Genomic DNA, 16,226 nt, shown 5'->3' on the forward strand with positions numbered 1-16,226 from the left:
TGCCGGCCCTTAAAAGTAAGTGCTGGTGCTCCGCACCGGAAGCAACTAGCACAAATTAAGCACTGCACCCCGGAAAGTGCCTGCATTGTACTCAGCAGCATACCAACAACTGCCACAAGAATTGTTTTTGATAGTGTGAACTCTGACTTTTCCTGAAGCCTGCTCTTGCAGGCCTTGTGTCCTAGGGAACACTAGTACCTGTGCTGTTTTATGACTCTAACTCTTTTGGGAGGCAGGAACTAAATCACAAGCATGGGGCCGCTTGACACTCCTTGATCTCTTTAAGCAGCACGTGTAGAAGGAGTGGAGAGATTGGGTTTTCACAGACTCATAAAAAAAACATATAGACACCGCAGGACGGTGGGCGATTTACAGCAATCATCAAAGTATATTTTTTATGTACATGAATGGTCTGTCAGCTTCCGTGTTAAAATCTGTTCAGCCTCGTTTTATTTGTTTCTTTGTATATGTAGCATGTTTTGATTTTTAATATCTAACATATATATGTGAACTCTTATATAACCATTGTTTTCATGGCAATGGAATCCAATTCCATTTTGATGTTGTTTTTACATTTATTCAATAAAATAATATAAAGAAGCCCTTTTGTCAGTGATATTTCTGACGCTCTTTTTCTGTTGATCACATTAGGTCCTATGGATAAGACGCTCTCGAGCCAGACCTACTACAATAGGGCTACTGATATGCTTGCTACAAACATAATAGGAAGATAGGAAATTCAATTTAGTGAAAAGAAAACCTTCCTCGAAAGGGTTTCCTTTTCCATCAGCTCATTTGTACAGTGTGCTCATACGTCTATTTTGAAACGCAGCGCAGGCTGATCTAATATTCTAAAAATAATTTACTGTTTGCATACTTGATTGCAATCGGTGTAACAGACTTTTCCCACGCACGAGAGTCAGGGATCCTTTGCTCATTCACGGTCGTGCCGATAGAACGAAACCTAAGGGGCTGTGCTACCATCTAGTGGTCATGTATGAGAATTCATACATTATGTTTATGTAAATTACATTCTGTTCAGTCGCGATAAATAATTTCTCGTTTGTTAATGCTGTTCATAAAAGTATATGTGATGTCAATAGCTATCGTCAAATGGTAAATCTCTGTTTACAACATAAGAATTACATACATTTTTAGGTTTCAACACACAACTTCGTTGAGGCTAAAGGGGCTCCTGGTGGTGAATAGTTTTGCATGTAATTTGCTGTCAGCCACTTATAAATATATCAGAGTATTGATGTCAACCAGTGGCCTGGTAATATTCAAGGCAGGTATGCTACTCCTACCACCGACACAGAGGGCGAACAGTAACTGCTAATGAAACTCGGGGACACGTGAGTCCAAAGAAGGAAGCTACGGGCCATATTTATACTTTTTGACGCAAAACTGCGCTAACGCAGTTTTGCGTAAAAAAAATTAGCGCCGGCTAACGCCATTCTGAAGCGCCATGCGGGCGCCGTATTTAATCAATGACGTTAGCCGGCGTTAGCCGCCGGCGCTGCCTGGTGTGCGTGGAAAAAAACGATGTACACCAGGCAGCGCCGGCGTAGGGGGATATGGAGCTTGGGCGCCAAAAAATGGGGCAAGTCAGGTTGAGGCAAATTTTTTGCCTCAACCCGATTTGCGCCATTTTTTTTGACTCCCAACCCCCATAGAAATGACTCCTGTCTTAGCAAAGAAAGGAGTCATGCCCCCTAGCCCAATGGCCATGCCCAGGAGACATCTGTCCACTGGGCATGGTCATTGGGCATAGTGGCATGTAGGGGGGCACAAATCAGGCCCCCCTATGCCACAAAAAAAAAAAAAAAAATTCTTACCTGAACTTACCTTAATGTCCCTGGGATGGGTCCCTCCAGCCTTGGGTGTCCTCCTGGGGTGGGCAAGGGTGACAGGGGGTGTCCCTGGGGGCATGGGAGGGCACCTCTGGGCTCCTTCAGAGCCCACAGGTCCCTTAACGCCTGCCTTTTCCAGGCGCTAAAAAACGGCGCAAAAGCGGCCGTACGTAATTTTTTTTGACCCGCCCACTCCCGGGCGTGAATTTTGCCCAGGAGTGTAAATACGGCGCACATGCCTCGGAGTCAATTTTTTAGACGGGAACGCCTACCTTGCATCTCATTAACGCACAGTAGGTGTCCACGCTAAAAAATGACGCAAACTCCATGGACTTTGGCGCTAGACGCGTCTAACGCCAAAGTATAAATATGGAGTTAGTTTTGCGTCGGAATTGCGTAAAAAAAAACGACGCAATTCCGGCGCAAACGGAGTATAAATATGCCCCTACGTTCCTTGCTGCTAAAATCAACCGGTTCATGTTTCACATTCTCTACCGAGGGCCAGCCAGGATAAGCGGAACGGGCCTGGGAGGAGTGAGGCCGCTGACAATAATGCCTCTTAATGCGGATTGTCTCTAAAAGCGTCAGCGGGGATTGGTTCTTGACATCCCGTCACTGAGAAGCAGTGTCCACTGATCATGTATGCTTCAAGCGGACATGGCCCAAAAATAAATAAATAAAGAAGTAAGTGAATATATAAACAACGTAAGGTAAATTCGATTTTAAAATCAAGCCTGGAGCATGTTTCTACCCACTCCTGGTGCTTTATACTAGGGAAGTAATCGCTGTCCCTGGTATTTTCGACATTCAACACTATAAAAAGAATTTTACATCAGGGTGATCTGTTGGTCAACTTGATTGACCGACTTTGGAATGTGTCACCAAAATAGGGCCCATATATATACTTTTTAACGCCACATCTGCGTAATTTTTTGACGCAAAAGTGGCGCAAACTTACGAAAATAGAATTGTATTTTGATTGCGTCGCTTTTGCGTCAAAAAAATGACGCAAATGCGGCACCAAAAAAGTATAAATAATGGCCTAAAATGGCTATGTAACTGACACTCCAGTCCACCTGTTTAATATTCTGTACAATCGTTCTCATGTACTGTATACATAATGAATGGATGGAGGGGCGGAAGGGGCAAATTGGAGCGGAGGGGGGTTGGGAGGGAGAAAGTTTATATTACACCTTGCAGTCTTAGTCACTGCAAGGCTTTTCTTCTCGTTGAATGAATCTGTGTCCAGGCTGTATAGAAAGAGTGTATTATTAGCATCCAGTTTGTTTAAGAAATGATTTGTCTCGTTAGCTGATGTGAAACAATGCGAACATTCCATTTTTAGGGCTAAGGAACTGAAAACGTCTACGATTACCAAAGACAGACTCCAGAGTAGTGTGTGAAAGGCTACAAGTCATGCTGCACCTGGCTACACCACTATTACCATCATAAGTTGAGTCAACCTCCCCCATCCTCCCCGTGATCATTTCGATTGATGCCAGCGGTTTGGGTGGGGACGTCATGGGGGACCTCACCGCCCAGGGAGCTTGGAGCAGGAGAGAGTCTTCATTCCTCCAACTGGAAAGAGTTGACTGCAGTACGGACTGCCCTGTTTCATTTCCTAAATTAATCAAAAGCCTGTAGTATGTGTCCAGACGGACAACTAAGTGACAAGACTTTACTTATGTCATCAAGGCGGGATGATTCCCTCCCTCTTTTTCTTTTCCAAGGAGGTTGGACTGTGCCCGGTGCAGAATATTCTCTATGTGGCATCAGTTTATCTTCCAGGGAAGGAGAATATGCTTGCCCACGAACTCAGTTGGAAGTTTCCCTCTTCATTGTTTCTGTGACTCTCTCCCATTGTGTTTCGAGACATATCACAAAAGTTCGGGATTTCATGGCTGGTCCTGTTTGCAACAGAGAACAATGCCCTGCTTCCCCATTTCTGCTCCATGGTTCTCTCTCCGAGCGCCTGGGCAATGGATGTTCTGTCGAATACCGGGCCAGGTGGTCTCCTGTATTGTTTCCCTCTCGTTCCCTTTATACCCAGGGTATTATAGGGTATTACAGAAGGTGATGGCTGACCATGCTCAAATTCCAAGATGGTCGCGGAGACCATGGCTCCCTCTTCTCCTACAGTTGTGTTCCCCTTTAGTGTTTCCCTTGAGTCAGTTGATCCTTTTACTAGACTCTCTACGGCATCTCAATCTGGGGTTTGGCTGCTGGACGGGTGGCACAGGGATGTTCGGAGACCGTGGCAAAATCAATACAATGTTCTCATAAGCCCTCAAGTTGCAAGTCTTATGGTCGCCACTGGGGTCGCTTTCATAAGTGGTGCCAATCTAGGGCCTTTGATCCAGCTGCTAGTGCTTCAATGCGAATTTAGTTTTTTTTACAGGATGGTTTCACTTTGGGGTTGGCAGTTTCTACCGTAGGAACCCAGTGGCTTGCTAATTGTGTTTTCTGGGGTATGGTATCTCTGAGGATGCTCCTTTGACATCCTGTCTCCTTCGGAGTTCCTTTCTTCTGAGGCCAATTTCCCATTCTTCAGTTCCCCCTGGGATGTTCCTTTGGTGCTCCAGGCTTTGACTTGTCATCCCTTTGAGCTGCTTGGTTCTGTTCTTTTCAGATTCTTGGCAGAGAAAATGGTATTCCTGTTGGCTTTGTGTTCAGGCAGATGGGTGGGGGAGATTGGGTCTTTACTTTCAGTTTTCACATTTATTGTTTTGTTTCTGACAAGGTTGTGCTTCGACCAGATCCTGGTTTCTTGCCCAAGATTCCTTTGCAGTATCACTGTTCTGAGGGAATTGCTCTTCCAGTTTTCTTTCCAAGCCCCTCTTTGGTTAAAGAGGTTACTTTGTATTCTCCTGATCTATGCAGGCCTTTGACTGTTTATTTGGCATGTACTTCTTTCTTCCGGAAAGTGGACTCTTTACTTAAGTTTTTAAGCATGAACCCATATCAGGTTTCAAGTTCTGGTGCTCCTCCTCAGGTGCAAGGTCACCACTAGAGGGGTTTCTACCACTTAGGTTGCCTTTAGGGGAGCCTCCGTGGGGATGTGTGTGCTGCTGCTATTTGGAAGTCCCATCACACAATTTTTCCTCCTCCTTTGGGGGTCATGTTCTTTCAGCAGTAGCAGAAGTTTCTCCTAATGTTGTATGATCATAATAGTCAAGTGCCCGATGTAATAAACGCAGCATGTTTTGAAATTTTGTGGTGCTTTTTTGCGTTATTTCTGTAAGATAGGTAGCTTGGGTGTTGTCTCAATCATAAGGACTGTATCCGGGAAGACAACACGGAGGTAATGGTCCGGTTACTTACCAGCAGGATTCATTACTCCGAGTCCTGGTCTTCCTTGATGCAGTCCTGAGACTTGCCTCCCCACTGCACTGGTGAAGGTGATTATTTCCAGTTTGTCAGTGTTTTCCATGTTTCTGTTGTGTGGTTAAGGATGTGACGTTATCGGCTCCTCCCCTTTATAATAGCTCCACGTGATGGAGGCAATCTTGGAGGAACCGTTTTGCTTCAGCAATGGAGTTGGTTATGCCGGAAAGGAGAGGTATCTCAAGCTTAAAAACTACATAAAGGAAGACCAGGACTGAGAGTAATGAAGATTACCAGTAAGTAACCAGGGCATCACTCTTTTACTTTAGACTGAAAACTCAGGCTCTGTAGAATTCCAGCCCTATCCTTAAATTCATGGACCACTTTTACTAACAACATCCCTCATTTAGCAAAAAAGGCCCTCACCTATTATTGTTTCCATGTGTTGAATTCACTTTCCTATGGGCCATTCTGAATCCACCTAGACAAGTGGTTGTATGACTCTAGATTCCACTGTTCTCCTCACCTTCCAGGATGTGCAGACCCTTGTTGTTATCCTGGATCTACTGCGCCTCCTACTCCTCTCTGGACCCACTGGTTGTAGAGCTCCCACTGGCTTACTGACCACCTAGTACCAAGGGCTGTCCTATCTGCTCTGATATCATCTCTACCCTGCTGTACCTTCCCCAATCAAAACAAATAAAAATAACAATATAGATCTGTAACTTCTACACCAAGAAAAACCCTGCCCAGATGAAGTTGTCCTGTTCCTCCACTTAATATCCCTCCTTCAATTTAGAAACACGTTTAGTTACTTCATGTATTCACATTATTTATAATTTGTTGAGCAGAAATAACAAATACATTATATCCTCTCTAAAACAAATTCTTCATAAAACAAATCTCATGTCTCAGCCTCATAATCCCCTCATGTCTACAAAACTGTTCTTCTGCACTTATATTTTACAGTCGGTGACAGGCTACAAGCCACCTTGTAGGACCCTTCAAGATAAATGCTCTGTCCTTACATTGCACATTTGTGGCACCTCGATCAGGTGTGTCTTAGTTCATGTGACTCAGAAGGGACATTTTGCAAGGCCGCACCAGTTCCTCCCCAAAAAGTGTATATAATTCTTCCTACCCTTCATTTGTATCAAGAGCAGCATCACTTGACTCAAATGAATCCCAGTACCATGCCCTTTTTTTACTGATGTGATCTCTTCCCGATTGTTTGCCCAACAGGCTCTTCTCAGCAGGGATAATTAGGAATAGACTTCAAGTCCCTATCTGCAGCTTCTCAACGCTGCCCACACCGCCCTCTGCAAACTAATAACAGATGGCAGATGAAGAGGTGTTAGTCCTCTATTTTATTATATTCTTAGAGCAATTATCATTATCATTGCGACATTCTGCTTTTTCTATCTCGAGAAACTTAATATGTCTTTCCCTAAACATCAGTGGCAAACCACAGGGGGCTGCAGAACGCTTTCACACCCTCACAACATAGTATACAGGTAAAGGATAGCATGCATGCTTAGCTGCCCTTCATAAATGAAGCTACACATTGAGCATAGGTGAAGTGAAGGGGCTGCAGCCCACTTTAAATTGAGCATTGATTTGCAGAAGGAGCTGTGCAATTCAACAAACCGAGCAGTGAAAGTTATTTAAGCAACAGGTGAATGAGTAGAAGGTATGGGCAATAGATAAAAACTTAAGCAGCAAGGATAATTCCCGAAGATGTGGGCTGCAGGCAGCTATTGACTCAACTGCAAGCTCCTAAGCGTCCAGCTTGAATGTAGGCCAGCACAAAGGACAACACTGGTATTGATGGATATCAAGGAAAGACTCTCCTATAGGCCAATCACAAACTGAAGATGGCAGTGCTTACAGGGCCAGTCCGCTGCCCTCCTTACGTTGAATCCCCCCCCCCTTGCTGCTGTTACTTGAAGGGGTGTCCAGAATTTTAAGACAACCCAAGGGTTGGGTAGGTTGTAACCAATGCGGAAAAAAATACTTTGTCTTGGCTGACATTTTTTTAGCCCGTGAGGATATGACGTGGCGTTCCCTTGGGGTGAGCATTTTCTGGTGTTCAGTCTCTATAGGCAGGCACTGGCTGGGAGACATGCGCAGCTATTCAAATATCTATATCATCAGAGACAACCTGTGCACACTGACTTTTCCTGCATGCTCATGTTTACAGTATTTTTTACATTATTGTTTACAATAGAGTGCCTTTTTAGTATCATGAGTGGTAAAATGCCCTGACCGCTGTCTTACCCTGTTAAATTTTGAAACAAGAGCACTGTATTCTGACTTTTGATATATTTCTCATCACCATTTGCATTTCCTGATGAAAATATGGAGCTCAGTTCCTTGCCAGGCCCACCTTACCTTCCCCTTTTCTGATATCATTCATTGAAAGGACATCTCTCTAACCTTTCTTCTGCATGTACAAGTGGGAAGCTGCTGAAGTGGTTCCTGCAACTGAAAGAAAGCAAATCAAGGCTTTTTTCAAACATATATCTTCATTGGCTACAGATGGTCACCCTCAGCAGCAGTCTGTTAGATGTTCATGTGCAGCGAAGGCGAAGTCTGGAGGGAGGTACGCCCTGCTCCTGTGTGTGAGGCTAGGGTGTACTTCCAGCAAGGAAGTGCATTTCTTCTTCTAAACACATTCTGCATCCCCTACACTAAACTGGTAAAAAAATAAAGTAAAAAGGGTAACACCGTTTAGACACATCTTCTAAATCTGCTCAAATACTTTCATTGGTCTCTAGCTAACCGCAAACACTGTACAAAAATCTAATAATATATACATACTGATAACATTGAACAGATGTGCCAGAGAAACAAGACTTAGCTTTCCAGTGGCAGCTGGTGGGATTTGGAAGTGGTGGGGGGCCAAAGCGTGTGATAAGTGACCTGTTGTGAGTGAGCGTAGGGAGTGAGCCCGAGTGTCATAATGAGGGGAGGGGGTGTTCCCCCCCACCCCCTGAGAAAAATGTGTAAAAGAGTGGGCAAATGGTGCATTTTTAAATTTTGAGAATGCAAGCAGGGTAATAAGGCAAGTGTAGTTATGACATCAATAGAGTTATTTCACATGATAATGATGTAGGTATAGCTCACATATCAAAGAAATGATTTTATGTGCCATAATTTTAATACTAAAAGAAGACACATCATGGTTGTGTATTTCGTGATGTTAATGATAACGCACAACTACTTTGAAACTGTCCTGTTGAGTTGCCTGTCTTTAAGACTGAGCAGGACAGTTTCACAGTGCTGTGCGTCGTCATAAACATCACAAAATACACAATGACCATGGCGTAACGGTAACATTAATCATTTCACAAGCTGAAAACTGCAGCGTTAAGCTTGATGACAGCTTACATTTTAATACATCTTTAACAAAGCCGACAACATCATTGCCCCGCACCTCCAGACCGTCATCAACTCTTCTTTTTCTTCTGCTACCTTCCCCGAATGCTGGAAACACGCCGAAGTCAACGCCCTACTAAAGAAACCTACGGCTGACCCGAGCAACCTGAAAAACTTCCGCCCCATCTCCCTTCTGCCTTTCCCAGCCAAAGTAATAGAGAAGACCGTCAACAAACAGCTGACCACCTTCCTGGAAGACAACAACCTGCTCGACCCCTCACAGACCGGATTCCGAACCAACCACAGCACTGAAACCGCCCTCATTCTTCTCGACCTCTCGGCTGCTTTTGACACCGTCTGTCACCGCACACTAATCACCCGCCTCTGCTCCACCGGGATCCAAGACCAGGCCCTGGACTGGATCGCCTCCTTCCTCGCAAACTGCTCCCAAAGAGTCTACCTCCCTCCGTTTCGCTCAGAACCCACTGAGATCATCTGCGGCGTACCTCAAGGCTCATCACTCAGCCCGACACTCTTCAATGTCTACGTGAGCCCCCTCGCTAACATCGTACGCAAGCACGACATCATCATCACCTCCTACGCCGACACCCAACTTATACTCTCCCTCACCAAGGACCCCGCCAGCGCCAAGACCGACCTACAAGAGGGTATGAAGGACGTCGCAGATTGGATGAGGCTCAGCCGCCTAAAACTGAACTCTGAAAAAACGGAAGTCCTCATCCTCGGCAACACCCCGTCCGCCTGGGACGACTCCTGGTGGCCCACGGCCCTTGGCACCGCACCGACCCCCGCAGACCACGCCCGCAACCTCAGCTTCATCTTGGACCCCCTTCTCACCATGACCAAGCAAGTCAACGCCGTGTCCTCCGCCTGCTTCCTCACCCTCCGCATGCTCCGCAAGATCTTCCGCTGGATCCCCGCCGACACCAGAAAAACCGTGACCCACGCCCTCGTCACGAGCCGCCTGGACTACGGCAACACCCTCTACACCGGGACCACAGCCAAACTCCAAAATCGCCTACAACGCATTCAAAACGCCTCGGCCCGCCTCATCCTCGACGTACCCCGCAGCAGCCACATCTCCGCACACCTGAGACACCTGCATTGGCTCCCAGTCAGCAAAAGGATCACCTTCCGACTTCTCACCCATGCACACAAAGCCCTCCACGACAAGGGACCGGAATACCTCAACAGACGCCTCAACTTCTACGTCCCCACCCACCCCCTCCGCTCCTCTGGCCTCGCACTCGCCGCCGTCCCTCGCATCCGACGCTCCACGGCGGGTGGGAGATCTTTCTCCTTCCTGGCGGCCAAGACCTGGAACTCCCTCCCCACCAGCCTCAGGACCACCCAGGACCACTCCGCTTTCCGGAGACTCCTAAAGACCTGGCTGTTCGAGCAGCGATAACCACCCCCTTTGTCCCTAGCGCCTTGAGACCCGCACGGGTGAGTAGCGCGCTTTATAAATGCTAATGATTTGATTTGATTTGAATACATTGATTTGATGTGCCATAATTTTAAAACTAAAAGAAGACACGTCGTGGTTGTGTATTTCGTGATGTTTATGACGAAGCACAACTACTTTGAAACTGTCCTGCTGAGTCGCCTGTCTTTAAGACTCAGCAGAACAGTTTCAAAGTAGTCATGCGTTGTCATGAACTGTCTGGTGCAGAGCACTCATACCTATTTTTGAGGGCCAGCCCATATTTTTATGCCTCAAGCATTTAAGGCCAGATGTAGCAAACTTTTGCGAGTCGCAAATGGCCCGATTTGCAATTTGCGACCCTGCAAAATCGGAAATTGGATGCAAAAATCCCATTTCCGACTCGCAAAATGCGACGCAAGCCATTACCGACTCGCAAAATTTGCGACCCGCAAATAGGAAGTCGCAATTTGCAAGTCGCAAACCATATGCAATAGCAACTCGCAAATTGCGTCTAGTCGCAAAAAGCCCATTTTGCACTTCCAATTTACCACTAACTCAGAGCAGGTGGTAACCATTACCAAAGTATAAAAGGAGACCCAGAAGGAATCTGGGTTACTCAAGATGGCGGAGATATACCTGATAGCAGTGAGGAGGAGAGCCCACGCCGCCCAGCAGAGGAGGAGTAGGAGCCAGAGACAGGAGAAGATATACAGAACAAGGCAGACACTCTTCCAGCAAACAGAGGAGGAAATATATGATAAATATAGACTTAGCATCGCAGCTATACTAGATTTAATAGAATTTCTCAAACCACAGCTACAACGCCAGACTGTGCGCGGCTGCGCCATCTCCTCGCATGTGCAAGTGCTATGCTCACTGCACCTCTTGGCCTCGGGTAGCTATCAGGGGGTCATTGTAGTGGCAGGTGGGGTATCCCAAAGTGCACTCTCACGGTTCTTTAGGGCATTCCTAGACGCCTTACTCACACACATGTCCTGATACATATACCTACCCAGGAATGAGGCAGAAATCAACACCACCAAGTTGGAATTTTACAGGATTGCCAACTTCCCCCATGTCATAGGGTGTGTAGACGGGACACATATACAAATATGCCCTCCTGCAAACCTGGAATATCTGTTCCGCAATAGGAAGTTTACCCACTCACTCAACATACAGGTGGTATGTGACGCCCATTATGTCATCACTGACATGGTTGCTAAATTTCCAGGCAGTACTCATGACTCCTACATTTTTAGGCACAGTGGGATACACCAACGCCTGGGACGTGGGGAGTTTGGAGACGGATACCTCCTAGGTAGAACTGAATACACCTTGAAGACATGCACACAGGTCAATGTGCAAACCACCCATGCCTTGCTAACATTGTACTTTTTGTGCCAAACAGGTGACAGTGCATATGCACTACGTCCATGGATACTAACTCCGTACTTAACACCCAGCATTGATTGCAAGAGGCGATACAACAGTGCACATAAGAGGACCAGGAACATAATAGAACGTACCTTTGGACTGCTGAAAGCAAGGTTCAGATGCCTCCACCGAAGTGGAGGTGCCCTCCAGTATACCCCAATAACAGCTTTCAAAATAGTTGTTGCATGCGCTGTACTGCACAACATTGCCACCAAACGTGGGCTACCTCTCACCCCTGAAAACCCTGATTCTGAGGATGAAGAGCAAGAGCAACCACATCGCCATCATGGGGATAGGAGCATCGCAAATCAAGGCAGACTGAGACGGGAACACATTGCAAACCAATACTTTGGAAGGTACGTGCCAACTTTTACCATACTCACCAATGTAACACACAAAGAGTCCATGTGTTAAGTGGAAAGAACAAGTGATTTAATAAGTGCAAATAACAAAACTATGTACAATAGGAACAGTTCAGGGGCTTCAATAGTCCACCTGGCATGGGACACATTGACGTCATGTGCCCCAACCCCAAGGACTGTGTGGAGCTCAAACCCTACGGCAGGCTCGGCCAGCCTGGCTGGTACTAGGGGGGTCAGCAGTGCTCTGCCTTGTGCTTCCACTGCGAAGCACCCTGGTGTCACCGGCAGAGACACTGCTGACAGTGGAGCCCTCCTCACTGTCCTGTGGCGTGTGGCCTGTACCCCTGGCTACCTGCCGTGCCTCCATGAGGTCTATAGCATGGCTGATACGGCCCAGTCCCCGTGCCAGGTCATCAGCAAAGTGGCCCATGTCCACCTGGAGGCTAACTGTGCGCCTAGACAGCCCTGTTGTGTTCACAGCCAGCCTTACTATAGAGGAGGACATCCTGTCCAGGCGGTGCAGCAGCTGGCGGTCCCTGCGCTGTGCACTCTCAGTCTGCGTTAGCAGTCCAGCCACTTGTTGGCGCATGGAGAGTGCAAGGTCACCCATGTTGGTACTGATCACCTGCAACTACGAATGTACCTGCTGCATACTGTTGGCATGATTGCGTTCAAAGCGCCGCAGTGCCCCACTAATCCTCCTTAATTTTGGGGTTTGCAGGCGCTGACCCCGTAGAAGTGCGGCCTTGGTTGGTGATGTGGAGGCATGCCCTGACTCTGCCTGCCGCTCTGATGTTGATGTTCCACGACGCCTGCGAAGCGGTGGAGGCCCTCTGTTGTCTCCTGTGGCACTCTGGCTTGTACCTGGTGGAGGCTCACACACCACTACTGCAACAGGTGTTTCCTGAGGGGACATGGTGTCGGTGATGCAGGTAGCAGTGGTGGTTGGTCCTGTTCTCTCCTGTGTGTGCTGGCTGACCAGTGGCCCCTGGCTGCTTGGGCTGGTGGGGGTGTCTTGTGGGAGACCTGTGGGACATAGGGAACACACTGTCAGTGTCTACTGTCTGTTATCAACTTCCTAATAAACTATTGCCTATGAACTGCCTACTTGACTACATTGCCCATAATGCAACAGTCTGGTGTTTGATACTCTGAAATGGAGCTATCTTGGTTGTGCATGCTCCTGTGTACAAGGTGGGTGGGGGTATGGCATTGATGAGGGTACATGCATGTCACATGGTACTCACCGGTTGATGGTCCTGGCTCAGAGGTGTCCAGATCTCCCATCCCGCTTACAGCCTCAGGCTGTAGGGTCTCTTCTACCCTTTCCTCCAGGGGTGTGGGTGGTGGTACTGTCGATGGTCCCCCTCCTGTGCCTCTCATCTCCCGGAGCCGCTCTGCCACCCTCTCCTTGGTCCAGGAGTGCAGGTCATACCACCTTTTCTTCAATTCTTCCACACTCCGGTGGCTGACCCCAGGGAGTTGACTTTATCCTGGATCTCCTGCCAGAGTCTTCTCTTCTCTGTCTCTGGCACAGTGAGGGCTGCCCTGCCAAACAGCTGGTCATGGTGCTGACAGCACTCATCAGTCAGCACCTCCAACTCCTTTTCAGCAAACTTAAGTTTCCTCTTCCTAGGATTTTCAGCCATGGTTGCTGGAGCTCTGTTTGTTTGCTGTGCTGAAGTTGAAATGGGTGTGGTCCTCCCTCCTCCCAGGTGTATTTGTAAACTTCCTGGCTGTGATGTCATCATCATGTGCCAGGAAGTGTTTTCCAGAGTGTTCTGAAGTGTTTTCCAGAGTGTTCTGCAGCACCTGCATTCAATTTTCAGCAAAGTCGCTATTTAAGACACCCACTCGCAAATTGCGTGTCCGTTTTTTGCGCGGTCGCAAAAAGCGACCTCGCAAACAGCGGACTCGCTACCTGCGGTGCGACTCCATGTGCGAGTCGCAAATTGTCCTCGCATTTTCTACCTGCATTGCAGTTAGCGAGTCGGAAATTGCGAGTAGCAAAGAATCGCAATTTGCGAGTCGCTAATTTTTACCTACCTACATCTGGCCCTTAGTGCGAGCAAAAGACACATATGGGAAAGATGGCGGAAGAGGAAAACGGAAAAGCGTCACAAAGGTAGAAAACAGAAAGTGGCAAGATTGAGCGGAGGGGAGCAGGGAGTGCCAGTAAATGGATTAAAGAGGCCCAAGAGATGGCTTTAGGATTGCGCTTCCTCAGTAGTCCATGCTTGCACTTTCGCATATTTAACTTCAGCGTTCAGCTTGATGTGATGATAGTTCACAATTTAATCAAATGAATTTATGTGCAATAATTTTAAAACTAAAAGATGGCTCATCATGTTTGTGTATTTTGTGATGTTTATGATGATGCACAACTACTTTGAAACTATCTTGCTGAGTCACTGTCTTTAAGACTCAGCAGGACAGTTTCAAAGTATTCATGTGTCATCATAAACATCACGAAATACACAACGACCACGATGTAATGTTGTCTGCCGGTAATATTAATTATTTCTTTTCAAAGGCTGAAACACCACTAACTATTTTTTTTTTATATTAATGAACTTACTTACCTGTGTGTTATTTCACACAATGCCAGCCTACCTCTCATCACTGGTGGCGTGCTGGCACTGCACCAAATGACGAAAAAACTTTAGGACACCAGGGGAGAGACAGTCTCTTCCTCCTCCAGTCTTGCCAAGTGCACCGTGCATGTTGTTGTTTATTGCACTCCAGGCCCCTACCTGCCTGGCAAGACCACTGTCTCAGTCAACCAATCCTGGCGCTGGCTCTGCTGTTGCTGCAGCGCCAGGATTAGTTGGGGCAGGGGACCTCAACACTAATTTCTGAGATAGGGAGCTGAGCCTTCTGAGTCACTCCCCGCTCACTAATGTGCGCTATAGCCTCTTGCTGTGTCTGAGACCTAGTGCGCATGTTGGTTTGACCGGAGAAAAGCTGCCGTCCAACTTGACATGCGCACTTAGGTGCGTCAGTGGCTAGGGAATCTTTCTTAGTTTCTCACAGTCAAGAGACTGTGGCAACATTGTTGCTATTGCAAATAAGCCCCACCACCTCAGGCCCACTGCTGCCTCAGAGCACCCCTTGCTCGAATTCGACAAGTGAAGTTACTGCTCACAGCAGCATCATGCTGGTGCACTTTTTAAAATATATAAAAATTTTACCTCTTTTCTTTATGCACTTCTTATTGGGGGGCCAAAATAATCAGTGGGGCGATGCCCCAATGCCCTAACGGAGGCACCGCACCTGTAGCTTACTCGTCTTCACACCTTGGAGCACTTTATGAAAAATGACAGCACTATGTTGGGCGAACATTAAAACTTTGTGCATTTCCTTATTTACATAGGGTCGCATATCAATTGTGTCGTTGGCAACGTTCATACAAAAAATCCTGTTTTATGTGATGTTCAGCTTTGCACTATTAGACAAGTTTAACTTGGGCCGAATACATGAGCTACAACTTCCAGTACAGATTTTAACGTAAAGACTTTAGCACAAAAGTAAGCCATCCACAATGTGTGATCTCGCTATAATAGCACATTTCTCATGTATTCTGCTTGTTTCTGTTTTAGGCGTTAGGACCTGATGGAAAACTAGGTCCGGCTATGTTAGTTTATGTAGCTTTGTGCCAAATGCAAGGGGTGTTTGTGCCAGCCGACCTCAGGCACACCTCCACTAACGTCAATTCACCAAAATGGCAGAGGTAGCAGAAGTGACATCACACGCCCTTTGACCTTCAATTTCACTCAAATACACAAGCTTACACATATACACACACATTCACACTTGCACACACACACACTCTCTCACATAAACACACATTCACTTGAAAGCACGCATACAACATACACTTAAAAGCATTTTTGTACTTACTTCAACTGCCTGGGAAAATCATATTCCAGCTAACTGTACTCCATTTTTCTATTACAGTATTATTCACTATCAGTGTAATAAAAAATGAAAGAAAACGAAGAAAGTGGAGCCCCAAACAACACCTAATTATGCGCTGCCCCGGTGTTCCTGGCCTTGATTTTGCCACCTCTGAGGCCTCGGGTCGCAAAGGCAGTGCTTGGGGTCGCAAGGGGGCCAGCCTGGTAACCCCTAAATGACGTCGATGCCCACCTCCGTTGCATAAATTAACAGGAGGTTGGCACGAGTGGGACAAACTGTTTTTAAGGCTGTGAGGGTCAGATTTCGGCACTAAAAAAATATAGTGCAGGAAAGTAGATCCACACAGCTGTTTGTGCCATTTTCCACTCTAAAATACCGCTTTCGACACAAAACCGCCCACGCACACCTTTAGTAAATGTGGCCCTCACTGGCCAGTTTCTCGTACACTGCCTTTTGAGTAAATGCACGTCCACTGCCCTTCACTGACACTATGATGAAACCATTTCACGT

This window comes from Pleurodeles waltl, chromosome 11 (assembly GCF_031143425.1).
Source record: "Pleurodeles waltl isolate 20211129_DDA chromosome 11, aPleWal1.hap1.20221129, whole genome shotgun sequence".
NCBI lineage: Eukaryota > Metazoa > Chordata > Amphibia > Caudata > Salamandridae > Pleurodeles > Pleurodeles waltl.